This window comes from Pipra filicauda, unplaced genomic scaffold (assembly GCF_003945595.2).
Source record: "Pipra filicauda isolate LSUMZ 115617 unplaced genomic scaffold, ASM394559v2 scaffold67_size6003252_pilon, whole genome shotgun sequence".
NCBI classification, from domain to species: Eukaryota; Metazoa; Chordata; class Aves; order Passeriformes; family Pipridae; genus Pipra; species Pipra filicauda.
The window spans coordinates 3,502,839-3,527,433 of NW_024104842.1; the positions used below are offsets into that span (position 1 = coordinate 3,502,839).

General features: G+C 34.1%; 1 protein-coding gene across 6 annotated transcripts in view; it reads right to left on the reverse strand.

Moving 5' to 3' along the window:
- The window catches only part of TENM3 (teneurin transmembrane protein 3), a 1,265,035-nt gene that overhangs the window by 1,016,765 nt on the left and 223,675 nt on the right, over window positions 1-24,595 (reverse strand). For all 6 annotated transcript variants that reach the window (XM_039388717.1, XM_039388716.1, XM_039388715.1 and 3 more), the window contains exon 3: window positions 12,426-12,490. The gene's annotated coding sequence lies outside the window, so the exon portion shown is untranslated. The remainder of the gene's footprint in view (window positions 1-12,425; window positions 12,491-24,595) is intronic.

Below are 24,595 nucleotides of genomic sequence, written 5' to 3' on the forward strand. Positions count from 1 at the left end.
TAACCAAGGATCTCATCTACTTAGAGCCAATATAAGGTTCTGTCTGCTTCATCATTCCGGCATACTGATTTCTAAGGAAGCTTCTCTTAGAGACACTATTTAATCCAGTGATATGGCTTTCAACAATCAAAACAGTGTTTCTCAAAAGACAAGTTATATATAAAATCACTACACTTTTCTAAATCCTGTCTTGCAGGCAAATTCTCTTACTTCAGAGGCCTCATACGAAAGTGTTGTCTTTGGAAGTTCAGTAGCATGGAGAGCCTTGGATCCATGCGGTGAGAGGAAAAGCACACATAATGATTTAATTCTAAAAATAGACTCAGCAAAGCTGAGTGGTAATAGATTGGCAAGTAATTACATTCTAAGTAAATATATGCAGCTAAATCATACTCATTTATGTGCAGAAAGCTTGAATAGTAATTATGACTCCTCTAAAAACCTATTTAAATCATTTGTTTCAAATCTTAGATGAGGCACATGCATTTGCATTGCTCAAGTGCAGTCCTTTGCAAAGGATCCAATTTCATTCTAAGACTTCACATCTAAAGGAATGAGAAAAAAAAAGCTGAGACACATCCTGTCAAGAAGAAAATAAAATTAAGTTTTTCTGGGTATTTACAGGGGAAAGAAAATAATAGAAGTTATAAAATGTTAATTTTAAATAAAGAGACTAAATACATTACGTATTTGTCAGAGACCATACATATAGGAGAGTACAAGATCAATGGAAGCTATTGAGATGCCAAGATTTACAGCATTAAATATACACTAGGAGTTTTTAAATACAAGTTTCTTGCCCTCTACATGTGACTTAAATCATTAAAATAAGATTAGATTTTAGAAAATTAAGAATTCTTAAAAAAAATTCTGCAGGTGTTGAAACTGATAATTACAGACTGTAGTCTTCCTTAGGTAAAACAGAGGCATGTATTTTTATTCCTATTGAAAAATGAGAAAAGGGAGAAGTTACAAAATATTGTAAGAGAGTGCGCATTTTATGCCCTCCATCTAACATAGTACTTCTAATAACCACGCTTTTTCTAGAAAACTGCAAAAGAATTTATGGAAGAACATTCAATTTACATTCTGTAGTTTGCAATATTCAGTAGTAAAGATGAAAAAAATTAAAATGAAGACTAAATCCAGAAGAACCTCCAAAAAAATATAAACCTGCATGTTTATGAATGCTTTTTACCCCAATGAACAAACTTAAATTGTGAAGTCATGGATCTAAACCATATTTTGGGAAGCACTAGACTAATACAGAGCAAAAGTAGCTGGCTAGAAGTCATTTTATTATTATTTTTATATGACAAGGCAAGACAAAGTGTAAAGGAAAACTGGGAAGTCTAAGGAAACAAAAATACACTATTAATATACATTATGTCAGCCAGTGCTTTCAAGACATCAGCAGCCTAATTATTGTCAGGTAAATAGTAGTGTGGATATTTATAGGAAAGTTTCTCCATACAAGAAAGCATGGAAGTGATAGTTTGAAAACGTAACAAGGCCATAGAAGCTGACATCACAATGTTGTATTTATTTTTTGTAATCTTATAAAAAGTGACTATACCACCTGAGATCCTTCAGTTCTCATTGGCCTATTTAGTGCAGCATCACACTGCTTGTGCTGCTGGAAGCAGCACACCTGCACTGCTGTATTTTAGCTTATGAGTCTCTTTCTTTACCATGCACACAAAAGTCTTCTCTTTGATCTAAATTGTTGCTGCCTAAGAGCTGTGCCTATCCACTCACTGTTCTCCTCATTGCTTCCATCACCAAGTTCCTAGGTCACTTGGAATGTACTTGTACCAAAGATCCACAAAACCCATTTGCTTCAATTGTAAATCTGTCTCCCAGTCTCCCTGTAACTTTCACTCATTTGAGCCTTTGTCAGAATATTCTTGACATGACGACTCAGAATGACTTTTAGACAGTATTGGACTGAGAATTGGGAATGAAGGTGTCAGACACTGATAGGAGTCCTCTAACCTCAGCTGAGAAAGAAAACATATTTGCGACATGAGGTTACTGTTGAATAATAAGGAGAAAAAAAAGAATAGACAGAAGGCATGTTTTCAGACAACCCTGATACCAACTTGTACCGTAGGTGTAACTAGATCTTTATATTTCCACATCTGCTGCCAACAAACTGGTTCAGACCTTCACATCAAATAAAATAAAAATTTATATTAAAGACAAGGTTATAAAGAACATTGATCATTTGTCCATTTGTTCTAGGAGTACTTTGTCTGAAGTTATTTTTTTCATAACTAAAAATGGTGGGATAGCTAGGTTATGCTTAACATACACATTTTTATTTTCTTTCTTTATTTGTATATGTTGAAAACCTACTTAACTCAGAAATTCTTCCTTTAAGTCCCTAGATACACGAGGGTGCACTCTATACTACTGTGTTCTCATACACATTAATCCAACTCTTCAAATCATTCATTTCTCCTCATATAACATTTTAATCCTGTTCCTTATCAAGGAAGATCCTCAAACCTGTGCTATGACAAAACATTAAGAGCTCCCTTCTACCTTTTGTGTCACTCTCCATGAAAATATTGATCAACTATCAAATCTTTAGACATTCCATTGGTTAACTTCTCTTCAATGCAAGATAAAAGTCCAGAGTGTTGTCTCGCCCTTTCATTTGCTCAAAACTTTATCCATATTACTTGCTCTAACTTCTATCTTTACTAATTTTCTATCAGCAGACACTTTGATTGCATTCAGTGAGTCATTACTACAAGAAATGCTTTATTGAAGACTGGATTGACAAGATCTATCCATTTTGTTTCATCTAGAAATTGTTTCAAATAAATATTGTGTACACAGATGTGTGCATAATTTCATTCTATTGCAAGTTATTGATGGGTCTCTAGGTCTAAACCCACATATAGCTGAAAGCATTATTCTTTTTCATTTTAAAACTGTATTTTGCATGTCTCTCATTTCAGTGGTTTTATGGCAGAACATAAACAAAAACAACTGGTTAATATCACAGAATGCAGGTATGAAAAACATGCAAGTGCAATTTCATGCACCTGTGTGTGTATATATATACTTATTTTATGGCTCATATTTTAAAATTCATGGATCTTTTAGGATAGCCAAAGAGACAACACTTATTTTAAGAGTTGCTACAATACATACAAATTCCTGCATATAGCACTAACACTCAGAAAACTATGAAGGGAACAGACAAAATGGGATTTGCTCATCTAGCTCAAAAAAAAGTATCCAAACAAAAAGCATCCATAGCAAAATCTGACTCAGAGATGTAGGCTTCTGTAAAAAATCAAGCAGATCATAATGCAAAAATCCCCTACTCAATATGATTATGTCCAGATTCACAACCTCTTATGAATGGTTTGTGGGTTTTTCCATTCAGAACAAGGGTATATGAAAAAGCTTTAATTGGATTTCAAGTTCGAAGCTATTACCTAACACTAATGAACATACTAATTTTCACCAGGGCACTGGAAGATGTCACAGTCAGACATGACAATGATATTTGAAAAAGACAGAATCATAGAATCATTAAGGTTGGAAAAGACCTCAAGACCTCTAAGATCATTGAGTCCAACTGTTAACCCAGCACTGACAAGTCCACCATTAAACAATGTCCCCAAGAAACATATCTACAGGTTTTCTGAACATTGTCAGGCATGGTGATTCCTACACTTCCCTGGGGATACTATTCCAGTGCTTGGCAACCTTTTCAGTGAATAAATAAATAAATGAACAATTTTTTTCATAATATCCAGCCTAAACTCCTTCCCTGGAGCAACTTGAGGCCATTTACTCCTGTCCTATTACTTATTACCTGGGAGAAGAGACCAACCCCCACCCGTCTACAACCTCCCTTCAGGTAGTTTTAGAGTGGTAAGTTGTCCCTTGAATCTTCTTTTCTCCAGACTAAATGCCCCCAGCTCCCTCATCCACTCCTCATAGGATTTGAGCTCCAGACCCTTGCTCTTCTCTGGGCACACTCCAGCACCTCTATGTCTTTCTTGTAGTGAGAGGCCCAAAACTGGACACAGCACTGGAGGTGTGGCCTCACCAGTGCCGAGTACAGGGGAACTATCACTGCCTGCTGGCTCATGTTCAGCCAGCTGTTGACCAACACTCCCAGGTCCTTTTCTGATGGGTAGCTTTCCAGACACTTTTCCCCAAGCCTGTAGCACTGCATTGGGGTTGTTGATGCAGCAGAACTTTTTGGTATCTTCAAGTAAAACATTTGTAACCTTAGATCTAATGTTACTTCTGTTTAAATACTTCACTCAAGACATCAGGAGACATAAGCTTGGATTCAAACAATAAATTAAAATATATTATGTAATAGTTTGAGAAAACACAATAGCAATAACCTATTTCCTACATTATTTCCTACTTCTATAGTGACTACAGAAAAAGATTTTTTATTTTCGCACTCTTTTATCTTCTGTATTTCTAAACTTAAGCTCAACTTTAAAGCACACCATAAATAAAAATAGTATTATGTTCCTCATTCATCAAAGCATTAAACATGGGTTTATGTGAGCAGTTTCATTCAAGTCTATAGGTTTACAACAATGTTTAAGAAGAAATATATATATATGTTTCTGTATAAGTCTGTATAAGTCAGCATCTTCTTTCAATTAAGTTGTGAAAACTTTTCTAAGCATTGCCCCTATTAAAAACAGATAAAAATGTTTTGAATTTACTTGTTGGTTTTTTTTTTCTTTCAGGGAAAGGGGGCAGGGGAGGAAACCTCAACTTTGCTGTATGTGCAGCCCTGAGAATATGATCATTTTCTCGATATCTCTGCACCAGTTTCAGAACAAACTGAGCAGAATAAAAAAATATTTTATCCACAGACCCTGGATAAGGGCCTACAAATTCGTACTTCATTCATAAGGGAAACATTAATTTCCACTTTTTACTTCCTGGCTGTGGTTGTTTGGTTTTGTTTCGGTTTTTTGTTTATGTATATATTTCTTAGACATTTTAAAGTGGACTCTATGTAAAATATTACAGATTGAAAAACTACATTTTCTGAAATTTGGTGTTTCTTTGCACATAGCACATTTAACGTGAAACAAGACATGAATAGCTGAAGTCTAATTCAGAGTGAAGGATTGTTCAATACCATCCTTCAGTGCCAGGGATAGAAGTCATCAATTCTATCCCATCCTGCTAAAGAAATAAATTTTCTAATAGTTGGTCAGAAGTTTAGATGAAAGGAGATGATGATCTCAATTTAAGCTCCTAAAGGCTATGAGCAAGCATAAGTAAATCTCTTCCTTATGAGTAGCCTTAGTGAATAGATAGGGCAGAAGAAGGATGAAAACTAAACCACTAAATTATTCGTTGAAGTGATTCTTGAAAAACTGGGACAGTACTAAGAGTACAGAAACTTGCACTACAATTCTTTTACTATTTTTATAGACACTGACTTGATAGTGGAGTCTATCAGTAGATCTAATGACAACTATGTCAGACTTTGAAGGCAGATAATATTGTAAGGTATAGTTTAATATCTCCTTTCTATCCTGAGTGGTTCGTTAACATGAAATTTTTTAAGGACTACAAACCAGATCTCGGACCACAGCTTAGGAGCTGCAGACAAAACAGAGGAGTAGTTGTTAAAGACCAGCCCAAGGATATGATGTGAGAAATCACTAATATTAATATGATGCTTTAGCTTTATCAAATTGACTTTTATCATACCCAAAATATAATTTAGCAATAATCCTAGAGATAATTATGAGAAAAGAGATTTAAATAATCTTTTCCCTCCCAGACTTTCTATTCTGTTTGGACTGAAAGCTTATTTAACAAACACTTGACTACTATTCTCTGTACGAAACCTAGCTGATCTTAATGTGAACCTTTTAGATTTTATTGGAATATAAAGAGCAATATTATAAATGAATTTTTGTAGTTTTGTATCATAATGTTAATTAATCAGCTCTCTGTACTCATCTCTGCCCTATCTAAACCTGAGATTGTTTTCAATACAACTTCAGTATAATATCTGGCACGTCTTTTTCACATAAATATAACAAAATTATAAAATCTTCACTAAAACCAGCTATACAAATAGGCTTACTCTTAAACCTAAGGATCTTCCATATAAAGTAGAAAAGACTAGTGTACTATTATAAAGTTAGCATCTCTAAAATGATTTTTTTTCAATTTGATTGCAAGGAAATTTAATGCATTGTCTGTGGAATCTATAAATTTTGGAATATATTCTATGAAGTGTTGACAATGATCCAGATTTTCAGAGAATAAATTTTTAATGAAAAGTCTATCTCGAAAAAGTAACCAATTTCTTCTCGCCTACAAAATAAGTGATCATCATTGAGGTGATTCATAAAGATAGCATTTGACTGTGATGGGTGAACAATTTAAATATATACTGGTCAGGATTATAAAAAGCAAAGCTACAAAACCAAGATATGTTTTTGCAAAATACTAGATGAACAGAAAATAAAATCCCAGTAGAAAAAAAACAAACAGTGGTTTAGCTTGACTTAGCATAAGCCTAAGTTCCAAGATGAGTGTCTTCAAATCTGAAGACTGTGAAACGACAAGAAAAGGTGGATCTTGTGGTTTTTCCCTATGGTGAACTTTTTCTGTTCTTTCTTCATAAATTCTCAAGCAGCACAAGAGTTTCTCTGTCTTTCTCCTCTATGGTAGTTAAAATTATAATTTTAACAGAATTAAGTACCTGAAGTTCTTTATATGGCCTCTATCCTCTACCTATTTTAGTGTTAAATAAAGAATCTGAAGGGTCTCATAAATATTTTTTTTGTCCTGTGCTCAATCACAGCTCAGCATTGACTGGAGCTCATATAATGATTTTATTAAATTTATTATAAAGCATTACTTTGCTTTTTATTTTTAGCAGTATTTCTATTTCTACACCCTCCAAACTACTGTTTATCTACAAGTTTAATTATAACTCTTCTCCAAGAGGATCCACTGCCTGATCCACACTCTTGGATAAAGTCCAGCTGTGTAGCCTCGGCTGAGAAAATTACTTAGTTAAGCAGTAGAACTTTGACAAAGTGCACAGAAAATAGCCACAAATGGAAAGAAAGGTAATATTGCAAGCAGATGTTAGGCTGTTGAGATAGGTATAGCTGCCTGAAATTTAAAGAAAAATACTGATAGAGAAAGGTATGAAATCCTGAATGAACTGAAAGAGCTGCAAAACAACAGCTCAGCAGCTTCAAAGATCAGTCTGAGTAAACAAAGCCATAAGGTCTCACATGGGGGTCGGCGAGCATATTGATGCTTACCCTACAGGCTCATTAGTCCTAACTAGATATTGTGTATATCCTGCTAGCATAGTTTCTTTGCAAATGGGAAAAAAATAGAGTATTCTGCAACAGATTTCTAAGCATGTAATTGGAAAGAACAGAAAGGGAAAAATCTAAAAACTTCACCCGAACTCTTCATGGAGCACATCAATATTTTGGTACTACATAGTTGTCAGTGACTTGTCCTTTACCACGCTATCTCAAAGGCCTTTTTTTAGAAGAGAACTTACAGCTTGTGATTTCCATGTTATGTTTTAGGGATATATCCTTCTCTCTTAAGGAATTTAAATTAAATGAGGTGGCATACAAAAAAAAAAATTATGCACTATTTTGGTAGAACCAATATTTTTTAATTATAGTCTTGTAATAAAAGTCTACACTCCAGTGACATGAAATAATCATAGTTTAAAAGCTACTTCAGGTCTATTGAAGACACCATGGAAAAGGCCAAGAGTTAAGGGTTTTTTATCTGTGTGAAAGAAAGGCTTATTTATTTTGAATTAATTATATTTGTTTTAGAAGGGTAGTATTATCATTATTACAGTGTTCTAAGAGATAACCAAATTATATTGTCATAAGAAAATACTTAGCTAGTGGTCTTATAGTTTATCCATTTGGAAATCAGATTATTTTCACATAAACAGAGGTGCAATTATGTTCCTATACTGGTATAAACAGACTCTCCCCTCTACCAACAATTTTTTAATTTATAACTTAAGTCTGGTGATGAACATGAGATAATAAGAGAATCCTTGACTTGCATTTCCATCTTCCAATTTTTGGCCTTTTCTCAGCTTGAAATGTTTTTTCTAAATCACTTTCCAAGAGTTTCAAGTTACACTTGCATCTGTCAGGATTTTATTGGGCAGTCAGAATTGTCATAGTAGTTTATATTGCTCTAAGCTCTAAAAAGTCTAGAGATAAGCCTACTAAACTAGTAGAAAGTGGTAGTTTCATTGACAAAGACAAATACCAAACAATGTCAGACTGGCTGTAGTGATAGCAGATAAGAGTACCTTCCAAAAGGTTCCATTCCTCAGTTATTCCCATATGGGAACTTGATCATGAATGTATCATCATAGGTATGTCATGGTGCTGTAAGATAGCTTTTATTTTAAACTTCATATTCTATGTCATATTTCAATGCACTAATAGTAATGCACTAAGCTACCAGAGGGGTGATACAGGAGAGGAAGTAATTTCCTGAAGTGTAACAGCACAACACACATTAACTTAAAGGGTATTGCTCAGTAGTTTAGTGTACAGAGTTTGCACAAAACATGAGAAAAGTTTCTCTGAACACTGCAAGCACTGCTTGCCTCCAGAAACACTGATTTCTACTGATTTTTACAGTTTAGACCTCTGGATTGCTAATGTAACCTAATCCCTTTGTCAGTGTTTTGAAAAATGTGATTATTTATTTCTGTAAAGGAATCAAATAAAATTATTGTTTAAGAAAAAAGGTAAACGAACTGAATATTCAGCTGCAAGATCACCTGGTATAAGTGACATCCTTGTTACGACTGACTTTCATGATTTTTATCTCATGCAAAAGGTTGCTCTAGAGCTAGGTAGCTCTCAATGTCATACTGGATCACAAGTGTGTTTTATGAGAAAATAAGCATTAGCCTTGAGGATTTAAAGGACCTTCAATTTAGGTGAATTAAAAATTGCAGTCCAAAATGTGGATACAAGATCAATTTAGGTTGCTTCAAAGCTAGGTAAGATTTAGGATTTATGGATTGCTTTTGGTCTTCAATGTCCAAATTTCACCTGTCTGTGAAGTAGTTACAGCAGCCCTTCCCCAGAGTGGTCTGCTGGAATGTGCTTTGATGGAGCAGCACTCTGCTCTTCATCCATAAAACATTTCATCTTCAAAACTACATCAGAATCTAGTCCTTAGGTTAAAGTAAATCCCAAGTGTGTCTACAAACATATCTACATACATATGACAATATGCAAATGATAAACTTTCCATTAAAGAATAACCTTTTATTTTACAACAATATCAGTTTATCTCTTTTCACATTTATGTATCAACTCAGAATTTAAAAAGTAAATGCTGAGGATTCCCCATGGCCACAGCTATCCTTCCCTCTGTGAAAATCTGTTTCTAAAATAACTCACATTCAATTACACAGGTCACTTGTGATAGTGGCTTTTCTTGGTGTGCCTGAAGAAAAGTCTGCAGTATTTGAACCATGAAAAATTATGCACAGTGTTTCATTTTAAAGATGTGCCAGATTAACAGAAGGTAATTGGGGTAGACTGTGAATAGTAGCAGCTGCTTATTTGCAAATGCTGCAGACACCACTTATTTTCGCTTAGAATTTCTATTAGGTACTTTCCTAAAACTATTATAGCTTATTTTTAGCTATGTCACCCCAAGCCAATATTACCTGTTTGTTGTTGCTTTTTCTTGTACCAGTTTAAGTCAGCCCTTCTACTACTATGTTTACAACTGCAACCCTTCTACACTTTTTTTATGTAAGCAAAGGAGAAACATTAAACAATGAGAGATGGTTGAGGATGACTTTTCTCTTTGTAAAATTTTCACAGATTTGAAATCTGCACTATTCCAGTATCATTAAGTCTATCTAGGTTAATTTTAACAAAACTAAATGATAATATAAATAATATTATTTATAAATCATACAATTAAAAAACTTATAATGAGTGGTGTTTTGGAGGATTCCACAGGCAGCCCCTCCTCCTCCCCAACACACATCTTGATTATATTTGCACAACTACTTTGAAGTCCCTATTTTAATATTAGTTTGGATTAGAAATTAGTACAAGACCAGAGTGATAATGTGAGGCATTATACTTTCCTTACAGTTATGTGCACAAAAGACGAAAACTGGGTCATTTTAGGACTTTCTCAGGGATTTATTTAGACAGTTTTGCACACAGTGAATTTTCTTGACTGACATTAGATGTCTTAATAATAAAAGATTCTATTTGACTACACCTTGAAGATGCTACAATCTTGACTATATCTAACAACATACACCACATCTACAAAAGATGCTGAATATCAACATCTTTTTGGTCAAAAGAAGAAAAGGATCACTTTCAGATAATTTTCGCACTTTCTTCTTATTTGTATTGAAAACTATTTTAAACCCAACATCTGAGTATATTCTCAAAACTCTAAATTATGAATTTTCCTTGATTATCTCAAAGATTTTTATTTAATATAAATGCAAGCCAGAGGAAATAGGATGCCCTGTAATATTATATCAAATATGCAATTTGCAATAGCATTCCTTTATTAAAAACGCCAATTATAATTGCACATAAAATTTAATGGAGGTCATTACCCTCTTGACAAGTTATTCCTAAATTCTACCTTCTAATAAGATTTGCTATTTTAACATTTTTCACATCAATGCTTCTTTCACATCTATACACTTCTTATCTATTTATAAAGATAATAGAAATTACCCATCATTTGAGTGTATCATTATGCTATTAATAAGAAAGCTATCTATTTAACTGCTTATCTGGGAGATAAGATTATCTTTTATGTGTAAAACTGTAAATGTGATCATCTTAAACCCATAGTTTATTATGCCAAAATTATATTTGTTAAAATATTAGTGTGGAAAAATAACACTGAAGTTATGAATTATTTTTTTTAAATTAGTTTTTGTTTTACTTTGCAGTCTTGATTAAAATGCTCAGGAAATGTAAATCTTAAAAAACATTACATTCTTTTTTACATTTGGCTTACTGTATTATTGCCATGTACCTCACAAAGTTAAATAAGGGTTGCCAATTCATTATGTAGGCAAACAAAGGAGGTCATATTATTCATTAAGAGATCTCAACTACTTGTTCCTGTTTTACTCAGAAATAATATATTGGCCAGGACAACTAAGATTATTACCTTGGATGTTTCCTAAGCCTCATGGGATGCTTTACTTCACGTAAATGCATGTGGTGGAGAGTACCTTGTCTGAAGGGCATAAAGGTTTCCTTTTTCACAATAAACTTGCCTTAGGCATGTTTTCCACTGCCATGCAAGTAGTCAGATATTCAAGACACAATTAATTTTGTTTTCAGTCCTTCAGATATGTAATACATTTGGGAAGGTCATTTATGCTGCAGTTTAGTATAAACCCAGCTCTAGACTGAAAAAAAATAATAATTCTACCTTCAATCAAACTAATCTAAATATATTCCTTCATATTACATTATTATGCATTTAAACCTCAGGGAAATTAAAAAGAGGGAGTTACTTTTCTTTTTTTTTTCTATATTTTACTAGCAATAGGCATATAAAAACTGGCAGCAAGGAAAAATTTGTACTCAGTAAATAACATTCTGTCTTGTACAGTTCCTGTACTATGAGAAAGTCACACCTTAGTGTACACACACCTAGTGGAAGCCTGTGCTTTAGTGTAAAAAAAAAATAGAAGACCACTTTTTAAGCAGTAATTCATGTTGCACAGTTGAGTACTTCCACTTTCGACACAGAACGAAGTGCTGCTACTGTTACACTCTCCATGACAAAAAAGGCAGTGGGTCTCCTCCAGCATGTGTGCATTGCCTTGTAGGAAACTAGGACAGTAAAGCTGTTTCTTCAATAAAGGACAATCTAATTTTATCCTCATGATGGTTACAAATGAGTGAACGAAGTAATGGGGTCTTAAGTGGACCGAGTGGAGCATATAATTGAAATTAACATCACTTTTGAAATTTGCATGTACCTATAATTAAGATCTTAGCATGCAAATAGCAGTTTATGACCTAATATTCCCTATGTGTCCCTTTCCCAATTTCTATTTAAAAAGTGAACTATTAAATTTTCTTGAACAACCAAACAAATAAGAATGAACCATTCTGTCTTGACAGGATCTACCAGGCTGGATGTACAGAAGTGTAGTTTCCTAAAGCTTGCAATTTGCCTGGCTTGGGCTGGATTAGCTTATTCCTTGTCTAGCTATCACTTGAAAAGAAACAATCAAAGAATCAGAAACATTTTAATGAAGTAAAAATAAATGCACTGATTTGTGATAAGCAAAATAATTACATCATGACCTATTTTATTTGCATAAATTTCCCTCTTGAAAAATCTATTCTAAGCTCACTTACTAGGTTTAAGGTTCTTCCTCTTATGCACCAGTGATAATATTCTGCCTCTTTTGAGGATGGAAGTTCTAGGAAAAAGAAAAAAAAAAGAAAATAAGAAGAAATATAATGAGCATGTTTATTTAAAACATATCTCATTGCCTTTAGGTTGTACAGTGTTATTCAAAATGGATAAAATGCAAAACTTGGCTTTGAAGGCACCATACCTGCCAGGTGTGAGAAGTGAGCACACTAAGGATGTTTTCCTGCCTCATGTGACTTGTTTTTTAATATCCTTCTGAATTTCTACCTTTTTTTTCCCTACTATTTAACCGTGTCTAGCTTTGGTAACAATAATCACTTTGTATTTTAAAGCTGTAAACCAGTCCCCTTAATAATCTATTGACTTTCACATGTATCACACAGTGAATTAAAAATACCCCATCATTTGTCAACTGTCAGAACTTGATCAAGCATATCCTAACTGATAATGACAGAAACTTGCATGATCTGTTGGGTATGGAACATAAAACTTATGTTCATTTCAGCTACTCTGTGAAGCTTCATAAAATTTTGAGTTACACTAAGCTAATAATATATTGCTGGATCAACTGAGCCAAAAAATACCCATAAAAGTGTTCTTTTTACATGCTCTGAGGCCTCCGGGAGGGAGAGAAAGGAGAGCTGAGAACTGGATTTTTCAGTGTAGCCTAAGTAATGAGGTCAGAAGGGCTTTGTGCTAACACTAGTATTAGCTTTCTGAGGAGACAACTTACAAACTGTGAATATCTGAAATTAATAACGTTTTGGTGTCGCAATAACTGACTTGAAGAAAAAGATACTTGAATGCAAGAAATTTTCCTTACTCCATTATGTGATTTTATAAACATGCCTCAATATTGTATCCAGTTTTGCTACCACAGGGTTATGAAGAACAACAGTGAGGAAGATAACAATATATCTCTGCTAAATTGCCAAACGGAGTGATTACCAACTATATTCGTGCGTGTAAGGTAGTATTTTAACACACAATATAACAAAGCAATAAAGTATATAATCAAAACAGATGTTTTTCAACTAGTTGAAGGTACAGTTCCTTTTGCGAAAAAATATTTTCATGCTATCAAATTCGTATTGGCTATTATATTAATTTAATAACAGCAAATATATTCAAAAAACTCTAAATTTTTAAAATTCAATTACACAAATTATTTTATAAAATCCTAAATTTTCACTGACGTTGGGATGCTCATTTCATAATTCTGTCAGAGAAGTAAGTAAAAACATCCAAGCTAAATGACTTGCCCATTCCATGTTAGAGATGTCCCTTAGACGAAAAATCCCTATCCAGCCCTGGTATTCAAATCCCTAAACTCTGCTTCATTCAAAAGTCCTAAGTGAACAGTGTTCAGGTAGTTTTTGGTGCAGTCATTGAACTTCATCCTAAAACACAGTATTCAGAATATATTCTGAAGATAAGGGACTTATCTATCCTAAACATTCTCAGTATCGTATATTACCAAACAGTATTGCTAAGACAATTTGCATAGCGAAACTGTTCATGACAGCAGCACTGATCCTATCCTGTTTTCTAGTCCTTATATTTTGTAAAACCCACATAAGTTGCGAACACAATGATCAAACCTGTACTCTTCAGCTGTCTGTCTTCTTCCTCCAAGGAAACTGGGACATAATTTCGGATTGTGATTTAGTTAATTCTGGCAAACTCATGACACAGTTGAGGCACAGTGAATTATCCCTGGCTAGCTGTTGAAGCTTCTCCATGTTCCTCAGCTCTAACTTGGGACTAACTGATAGGTTATTATGAAAAGGAAGTGAACACGAGTCCTGTCGCAGTTTCAGAGGCTATCTAAATGGAGACAGACAAGAGCATGACATCTCCTGCTACCTCCATCTACTTCCAGTGGAAGAGGAAGACATCTTGGCAGTATTGAGAGAATGCTAGAGAAAGAAAGCATTCGATTCCTCTGATAACATCACATTTTCAGAGTCTGTTCTCTCCTCCATTAACTAGAGAAGCAGTTTAAGTAGATTGCAAACTGTCCAGCGCCTGTGGGTACCGTGTATATACCTCATGTCAGGAATATCTGCCCCTGCTTTTGATATTCCAGTGAAGCATTGCCTGAGTTACAGGGAAAGGATGTTCACCCATGATCATCAGAGGTATGTACAGGCCTGTAATATCACTGCACAGAATTGCACTGATGTTTCCACTGATTGCAATAAAAAGGAGACATTTTAAGAAAATTATAATACTCATGAGCTAAGTATTGAGAACCATGTTGGCTTTTATTCTCAACTTTCAACCAGACTCACTCTGAAGCGTGCATAATGCTCTTCCATATTTTTCATAGAATCATAGAAACAACTGGGTTGGAAAAGACCTCTGAGATCATCAAGTCCAACCCCAGATTTTATCTAATCCTTTAACATAGTGGTGCAGGGAGGAGAGGGGAAAATGCACATTTTTAATTAAACTCTGAGACAACATTTCCTCCAAGTTCATTTTCTTGTTTGGAGAAGAAGTCTACTTTGGAGATACTACAAATGGAGAAAAAATCTTATCTCTGTAATTCTACCTGGCAAGGGTGTTAAACAAACATAAAGTGCCTGTGCCAGACAGACATTTGCTTTAAAAGAGGTATAATTTTCAGGACAAAGGGGGACAGCTGAGCTTAAAAACCAAGAAAACAAAAAAAAATTACAGGAGTTTGTTTGTTTCCTGCTTCAAATAATATGACAAGACACTTTATCTCTCTTGTGCTTGTCTCTAAATATGTAAATAATATTTTGCCACTTGACAGACATGTTTAGAAGTTGAATTAATGCGGTCACTGAATCGGAGTACCCTGTCATTGTTTAACTTTGTTACATTGCTTCAGAGCAAAAAAAAGCAGAATTGTCAGCAATTGCAAGAACAACAACATTTACAGCACATATAATAGATGTGAAACCACAAAAGTAATTAAACAAAATCTGGAAGTAATTTTTAAGGAGTAAGTGCCCATTTGATGTACTTAATACGTTTTCTGCTTTGATGGGAATAGGAACCTCAGCTGTACAACTGAGGGTATACAACTGGAGCAAGCAAGAGCCATCTGACAAAAAGAGGAACACGATCAGGCTTGATGAACTTTGGAGGAAACATAAGCGGAGTTGCAGGGGGAAGACAACAGCTGTCTGCCTGCTATAGGTGAGTCGCAGGTTTTTAACAGCTCAGAGGGAACCTGGATGTATAAGAAGTACTATCAAGGAGACAGGTGACTTCCCACTCAGACAACTCAGGGTCTGGGTGGTATGGAAATCTGGAAGATCTGTGTCTGGGTATGAAACATTCATACAAAAACATCTTGCTTACAATTTAGATCACTAAAACCCAACAACATAACTGAAAGGATGACTCTAAAAGAATAATGTCCTGTCCTCCTAATAACCCAAAGCTTCAATTGTCTCCATATTTCCATTGTAATCAATATTTTATTTATAATTCCATTTTAGTAAAGCCAAATTTCATATTAATAAAACCCCTGATCCAGGAAATTCCTCTTCTATATATACATAAGCAAGATTTTCCTATTCAAAAAATATAATCACAAATATATTTTTATTCATATTAATAAATAAGAAAAAATTGCATATTAGAATAACTGTAAAATATACTACATATTTAATAAGCTTATTAAAAGGAACATACATTTATTCAAATATTTGTTCTACAGAGCTATTCACGATATTACTCTGGAGATAGACATCACTAGGAGGTGAGATACAGTGCAGCGGAAAGAAATGTGACTGTTTCAAAATTAAGTATAGTTCATTTTTTTATCTCAAAAACTAGAAGAGGGAAGCAAAAACAAAGACTTTTTTTTTCCCTTTTCAAAAGATAGTATTTACACGATTAATACAAAAAATAATAAAAAAATAAAAATAAAAGTAGATCTACTAGGGGCACATGCCTCTTTTTATTCCTCATGGGACAAGAGAAGAAAGAAAGAAGGTAGGCTGCCAGTACAAAAAAGTAAATATCAGATAAGAAAATCCTAGTCAATATATTTTTTCCTTCAGTCAAGCTATTTTTAATACATACAGTCCTGTCTCTTTCTAGGCGACATATGTTATCAGAAAGATTAGTTTTGCTGTACCTATTGCTTCTGCCAGCCTGCATCAAAGTAAATTTAGAGATGTGCTGACAGTCTAATACCTGCTATCAGGTTCTACCTGTAGATAAGACTTGAAAAACCGTCTGTTGAATTTCTTCACAATAGTCAAATGCTATTTTAATGTACACAGTGATAGTTTCTTTAGTTATTTCCCTTAAGTTTCCAAATTAATTAACTTGAAATACAGTGTAAAATACAAGTATCTGAGCTGTTGTCCAAAAATAAAGAAATGCATTTGCATAAACCTGATTTGGGAGATTCTCATCCCTAAAGGTGTCTGGATGGAAAGCAGCAGACTTTAGCTAGACAGAAAATCAACAAAGGATGAGTATGCAGAACCCCCACCATTTCCCTCTTCCTTTCAATTTCAAAACAAACTAAACTAGCAAAAAAATACTGACACCTCTCCCATTTCAGTTCTTCAGAGAAAAATCATGTGCTATGGTTTTCCTATTTCTCAAACCAAACGTTTAAAAACCAGACTTCAAAACATCCAGATAAGACCTTCATGCAATGAGTGTGCACACACACCTACCCACGCACACACATCTTCTCTTCTTCCAGATCCAAAGTTATTCTTCTCCCAAGGAACTTGAGAAAATGACACATAGGAGATCACATAGGTAGGCTCATGCTCTTCACTTGCATTGCTCAATTTAGTTAAAATCTTTGTTCAAGCACATAGTATTTTTGAGAAGGAAGTCAAGGACTGCCCAGAGAAGTTATGGATGTCTCACTGGAAGTGCTCAAAGTCAGGTTGGACAGAAGTTTGAGCAACCTGGTTTAATGCAAGATGTCCCTGCCCAGAGCAGGACTATAAAAGATATCTAAGATATCAATGTTATCTCATTTTCATATGATATCTCATACATGTAATCCAATTTCAGGTAGAGGCACAGAAACAGTTCCTCCAGTTCAATATAAAAGTATATCAGGTGTTGTAGGGGATGTCTGATACTGAGACCAAAAATGATTGAAGGAAAACAGAAGAAGAAGAATTTAAGGACTCCTGTTCCCTCTGTAAAGAATTAAAATACACAATTTCAGCAGTGACTCAAGTGTCTAAAGGAAAACTGATGCTAATTTTCAACACTAGAAAGGGAAACCATCTTGAAGTTGCTATCAAGAAATTAAGGAAATTGACTTTGATTTTTTATATGGAAGCTACAATACATCAGAAACACCTAACTTTGCATAGACTCCCACTCTTGAAACAGCTGAAGGTCTAAGTAGTAAGAACTGTTGCAGATGCTTCTCATCCAGAGAATTATACAGCTATAATCTGAGCACTAGAAAGCTTTTTTTTTTTTATCTCATCCATTATTGAAGAGAAATGTTGGCAGTACAGAATGTCAGGCTGGTAAAATTTCTTTAATTTTTTATTGTAGATATTTGCCTTACCAGTCACTTTTGTAGAGTTTCATCACAGCATAGTTTAATCATTGAGGACTGTAAATAAACTTCATTGTTGTACAACATAAGCTCCTTCTTAGGTTTTAATTATGTTTAATTAGAAGGGATGTTTCACACTTGCAGGACAGTATGATACTCTCTGATCATAATTTTTAAATCCTTTTCCTTTAATTTTCCTATACAAATATTTCTTCTTCTATTATTTAGAATGTCAGAATGTCAGAATGATGCACAGTTTGTAAAAAAAAACACTTGATTTTTCCAAAATTTTATTGTTTTGATTAGGACAATAAAATATATTCTTGTTTTTCAATCTGTTTGACCTAAATCAGTGTAGTTAAACCAATATAACACATTCACTAGTATGCCCATAGATTGACTTTATATGACCTGTAGTTTAAACCCCTGTTTTCTCCAATAAGAGGGATTCAGGACAATAGGCAGATCATGCAATATTGTGTTGCATAATCTTTTCCCCACTGGTTAGTGTGCTGCGGATCATGGAAGTCATGTAACTGAAATGTTAGAAAAGTCAGATGAAGAAAAGCCTCACGGTTCAGTTTAATGTCTCTGACTTTCTTCTTCAACATAGTTGAATCTCTTCTGGTTTTAATGCTCAGTGCTTCTGTAGTCATAAAGGCTCTATACTTATTGACAAGACAAACTGATCCCAGTAGCACCTTCTGAAAACCCAGTTTGTCTCTCTTGACTAGGAATATTCCAACCTGTACCAGCTCAGGTATTACTGAAAACTCAGGACCCACCAATTCTAACTGGAATGGCACAGAGGTACTAAGAAAAGTGGAATATCAGTTTCTGAGATAACTAGAGTCAGTGTTATAGAAAGAGGTTAGATTTATAAAGTTGTGCTTATACCAACTTAAAACCCTCAAAGGCTCAGGCGTGGCCAACAATATTTCTGACAAGTAAACAAATCTGTAAAAGCAAAACAAGAAATACAGATGTCTTCCTGGATCATAAATAGAACATTCACATTGATTCTTTTTAATTTTCCAGTGAATGAATTTGATTTTTCACAACTAGATACAGCTCTCCACTATTTCTCTCTGAACTTATTTCTGTCTGATGTACAGGTTACTTATCTATAGACAGCAATTACTAGAATAGACTGCAATAATGTAACACTTATGTGTGATTTTTTTCATATATAATTTTCCTTTTCCCTCATACATATGCATGTCCTTGCTCTCTGAATTTATTTTATCATCAGTGTAAAAACTGCCACTACTGTATTACATGAAGGGTGAAGGGTCTCAGAGTTATGATTTGAAGAAACAAGATTAATGAGAACACACTAAGATAAGAAGCAATATTTTTTAGTTTCAATCAAGAATGTCAAATAATGTCTGAAAAATACAGGATAATATCTGAGAAGCAAATATTGCAAGAATACTGCTTGTAATAAGAAATAGTCTCATGTTTTATGAGATTTGAAAAGCTATTCTCATCACCTTTACTTAAAATTCAGGGATACAACTTGAAAGTAACATCCAGAAGTCCAGGTTCTGTAACTCCAAACCAAAGGAAAAAAACCACATTCATAAAGATTCTTGAACATGGAATGAACAAGATGCCTGAGAGGTTCTGCCACATCCAGTCTTGAAGACACTCTAACTTTACTGGGAAAGACCCTGAGCTACTTGACCAAACATTGCCATTGGCCCTGCTTTGAATAGTATCTCAGTCGAAGTCCCATTCTGACCTAAATTATCATGTTTCTATGATTTTAAAGTGGAGGAAGAGGTGGGTTTAAGTGGTAGGCTATGCTTATTAATGTAAGTGCCCAGGAAGTGATCTGCAAAAAGCACCTACTCACCATTTAAGTGGAAACAGGTATGGGTACCAGAGGTCTAACTGACTAGTATCCCTCTGAACGAGGAACTGGAGGGTTCCCTCTCCTGAATTTTCTACTTCCTTAGGAATGTTCAAAGCACTCAACAGATGAGTAACTGTAAAAGCCTATGCAAGGCCACTACCTCTGTCACAACCAGAGAGGAAATTTGAATCTTACCATCCCCCCTTTCATGAACTATACGAACTATGAATCAAACAGAAGATCCACTACATTTTTTCAACATGCAGCAAAAATAACTGGTCTATTTACAGCATTTGCTGATTCAGCACCATCCAGGGAGGTGACAGGGAGGTGACTCAAAGCAATTTAAACAGTTCCAAAAAAAACCCCCTTGGAAATCCTGTTATGAGTTTTTCAGTATATTGGTGAAGACAGCTAGTCTTTTACTGACAGTTTTCTTATGGGATATAGTCTTAAATACACAATTAATGATATCTTAAATTATGCTTTTATATCAGTTGTATTCATATGCTTACTCCCGGAAGAAATAGAACACTCCGTACAACACCTAGGCTTCCAATGGAGATGGAATCACTTTATTTATGAAATCCTTACAGACACAGAGATGTAATGTAAGCTTAAGTATACTATCCGACTAATGAGCTGCAAGCTGTGTTTTGGACAGTTGGGCTTCAGAACATTTAATATTTTATCTCAATTTAATAAAATCAAAAATACCTCACATACACATCAAGTAAATGGAGACACTTCTCAAGAAGATGAAGTTTGACCACTGACTCATCTGATAGAAATAAGTGTGAATAAGTGTAGAATTATGCAATAATAAGTTTGTTGAAATTGTCATTAGACAGTTACTACACTCAGTGAAAATCTTCATTTATAAGGAGAGAATCTATTTGTTTCATTTATATATGTCAGCTATATATAATATATATATATATGAAGCTAGTAGATTTTATACTCTAGGCCTAAATCATATTAAGGAATCATACTTTATTGCTATGCATGAAGATACATTGTTTTATAGATGTGATACTATTTATTCTGAAATGTACAGAAGGCAGAAAAATCAACATTTTTAGAATGGAATTCTGCAATTAATATTTATTTTAGGGATGTTTTTCCATTTTTCCCTAAAATAATGGAAGGAACTTCCCTAACTTTCAAATGAGATTGAAATAAGGTTTGCTAAGGGGGAGTAAACAAACTGAGTTCATTAGAAATGAAAGTTTTCTTTGTAGATAATAATGTCTAGCTATGAATAAATTAAAATGATTGTAAATGTGCTATGATAATTATTATGACTATTACACATCAGCAATGTGGAATAGTGGAATGGCCAAAAGTATGCACAAAAATAAGAATTCGTAACTTTCTCTTTTCTGGTAGAAACTGAAGTGACAAAATATTCACTGAAGGCTGGAATTGCCTTACTCTGGATGGAATTATTCTTGTGTAAGTAGAATCTTGATCAGTTCCAGGGAATAAAGATGAAAGCTGGCAAAGCTATGCTTACTATATAATGTAATGAAAATACAATTGATTTGTGAAGACCTGCATTTACACTGCACATCACCCATATCCTGTTCTGAATGAGAATTCTAGTAATATTGAGCCCACACAATGTTGAGGAAATACCCACAAAAAGACAGAAAAGGGTAGCAAATGAAAGACATAAAATGTATCCCAGAGAAAATGCAGTTTTGGCACTACAACATAGCAAACAAATAAGTATCTCTTCATCTATGTTTTGAGGTTTTTTTCTTTTAAATTAATTCAAAAGCCTTTCCTGTGAATTTTTATGTGACTTTTTTTTTACTATTAATTCTGGAGTGAGGTTAAAAACAATGCATACACAAGTATGTTATTTAATTGGAACGTGTAATTACAGTGTTTGTCCTTGAAACTTTTTGGTACAAATAAACAGAAATGTAGGTGATTTGACATAACAAGAGACGCTCATTGTCATACTCTTTCTCAGTGTTTTATACTTATTTTTTGTGAGTTCATACAGGGATTTGATTCTAAAAAAGAGGGGGTGTGTCCTATCTATTTGTCGAGTACATTTCAAGATTTTCTTAATACATTTTTCTGAGCAAATCTTATTTGGATTAAGATCAAGAATTACTTTCTGTTGTAAGTAGTGATTCCTGAAGCCTTTGAAGGCATTTTATAGGGCTTACAGATTCTGGAATTACTTTTGTGTATCACCTGAAAATCATTTGTTCTCATTTTCATCCAAATTCCAGAATTCTATACATACTCCACATACATACTTATGTTGCTGTCTCTGCTGTATACTGTATTCTAGAGTGTACATGTATGTATGCATATGGATAGGTGGGTATATAAAATGTATGTATTTTGCAGTGCTGGTACCTACACCCTTCTTATAACACCAGTCAGACAAACTTCTAAAACAAGTATCTTCCATTTTTTAACATAAATTACTCTTTTGAAGCTCAATATAAAATAGGAAAACTAAATAGGAATCTGAGAGTCCAAAAAAGAACACCACTAAAAGGATATTTCACCTTTTTATTATCACAAAAGTAGCAATTTTAAACAATAATGCTTTTTAATCTTCTACCTTGTAAGAATACATACCAATCAATATGAACAGGAGTGTACTAGTACATTATAAGTAGTATATTATAGTCCTCCAGTCCTTACATTGGCTGACAGATGAATAAAATGCATATTGTCTGAGAGATGAGTAAGCTGTTTGGTCAAATGCTTACTTTACTGGTGCAGTTTCACTGAAATGGATGGTGTTGCCATGCTTTATACTAGTGGAAAAATCCAGCCACTTTCTCTTTTTTTCATATTTACAGTGCATAGAAAAATATGTTTTATGTGCATCTCCTCTTGTTACATGTACTTCTTGTTTTCAAAATAAAAGGCAACCTAAAAGCTGCATTTTTTTTCTTTCTTCCTTTTTTTTTTTTTTCTGCTAAATTACTCTGCAATGAAAGCACAGTGTTACCATATGCATGCTGAAAGACACTTCTGGATGATTTGACCATAAATCAGACTGTATGGGGATAGGGGTTGGGAGAACAGATGAGACATACTTTTGAGAGTTTCTCCATTGCCTAAATTCTGTGCCAACACTGCGTCAATATGAAGGGATTTATTCTATCAGACCTTTCCATTCAGCTATGCATTTCCTGTTAATTAGATCAATACCTGTGCCTATTAGGAGCTGGCTTAATATTCTTAATGAAGGTTCATTTAAGGTTCATTCTGGTTACAAGGTAGTTCTTTTCTCATTTTTTACAGACCACTTTTTAGAGTCTATTCATTTGTATATTGTAAGTGGTCTTCATTTAAGGAGTAGCTGCACCACTAAGCAGTGAACACAATGAATTAAAAATAGTAATAATGCTCAAAGAAATTTTATTTTTCTTTTATCCCCTTAAGTCACATGTGCACTCTCATTTCGTACCAGCACTGCCATAACTTCCTGAACTTGCAAGGAAATCCATCTATTATTATGGTAAATCATTCCCTCTCAAAGCTTATCCCTTTATTTTTAATTTTAAATGGAAATTTAAATGGATTTTAAATGGAAAACCTTTCTCTGTTATACACATGAAAATGGAAGAATTATGTTACAACTGGCAAGTAGGACAAAGCACCTGAGGACTTCCACACATTTAAACACCCAGCTACCACAAAGAGGACTACAGACGTCATGATCACCAATTTCAATTAATTAAGTCATGAAAATTTGTAGGTGCTGAAATTTTTTCTAAATTGCTTTTGGGTTAAAAAGTTAATTATGGCCTTGGTTCTGACATCATACACTTTTTAATCAGACTATTGTTCAAGACATAAATGGTTAGGTATCAGCAGTTAAGCCTTAAACATACAGCTGACATTATTTATCACAGATCAGAGCAAAGTAGTATAAAAGTTACAACCCAAAAGTAGCTTTTCTAATAGAATAGAAACATGAGTTCATGTTGTTTTTTTTTTTTCTTACTGTCATTATGAACTACCAAGATGCCCTTTGAAGCTGAATAAAATTCATTGAACTACTTCCTGTGAAGAGATCAGCTAAACTGTCAGTTTAAGGGCTGGGTTTTGGATGACTGACATTAATTCTATGAAGTTATCTTTGGTAAATATTCTAAGTTAAGCAGATAGCATGTACTATCTGTACTATTTGGTGAACAGAAATAGCCTGAAGTTTCACAATTCTAGTTGCATCATATAGAAAAAAAATAATTGGAAAAAGATGCAGAAAAGACACCATATATATTATGTGTTTTGGGGAAGCAAGCATTCACATCAACTCATGTTGACTATTTATTTTGCTTCATTTTGTTTGGCAGTTGGGAAGGCTTGAGAACCACGACTTCGACTTTTGCGTTCCATGGGACTCTCTGGTCCTTTTCAAGAAAGAGCACAATACTCCAGCATAACTTTTTTGTAATATTTTCAGTCTGCATCTCCTTATTTTAATAGGCACTGGTTAAATTAGTCACAGACATTTGTACTAGTGAATTTCTGTCTGTTGAGAGGGGAAGCTTCCTGATTTCATATAATTTTCAATATTTTTTGACATTAAACATGGGATGTGGAAGTTCCTGACTTGAATTCATCTAATCTCAGTGTCTAACAGCCTGAATTTGATTCCTCAAGGTGCAATAACTTATGCTTGTAAAAAGCCTAAAATTTTTATATTTATTTATATATAGAGAAAATATATTTCTACAGAGGACTATTTAGGAAAGCACACATACATTTTTCCGTAT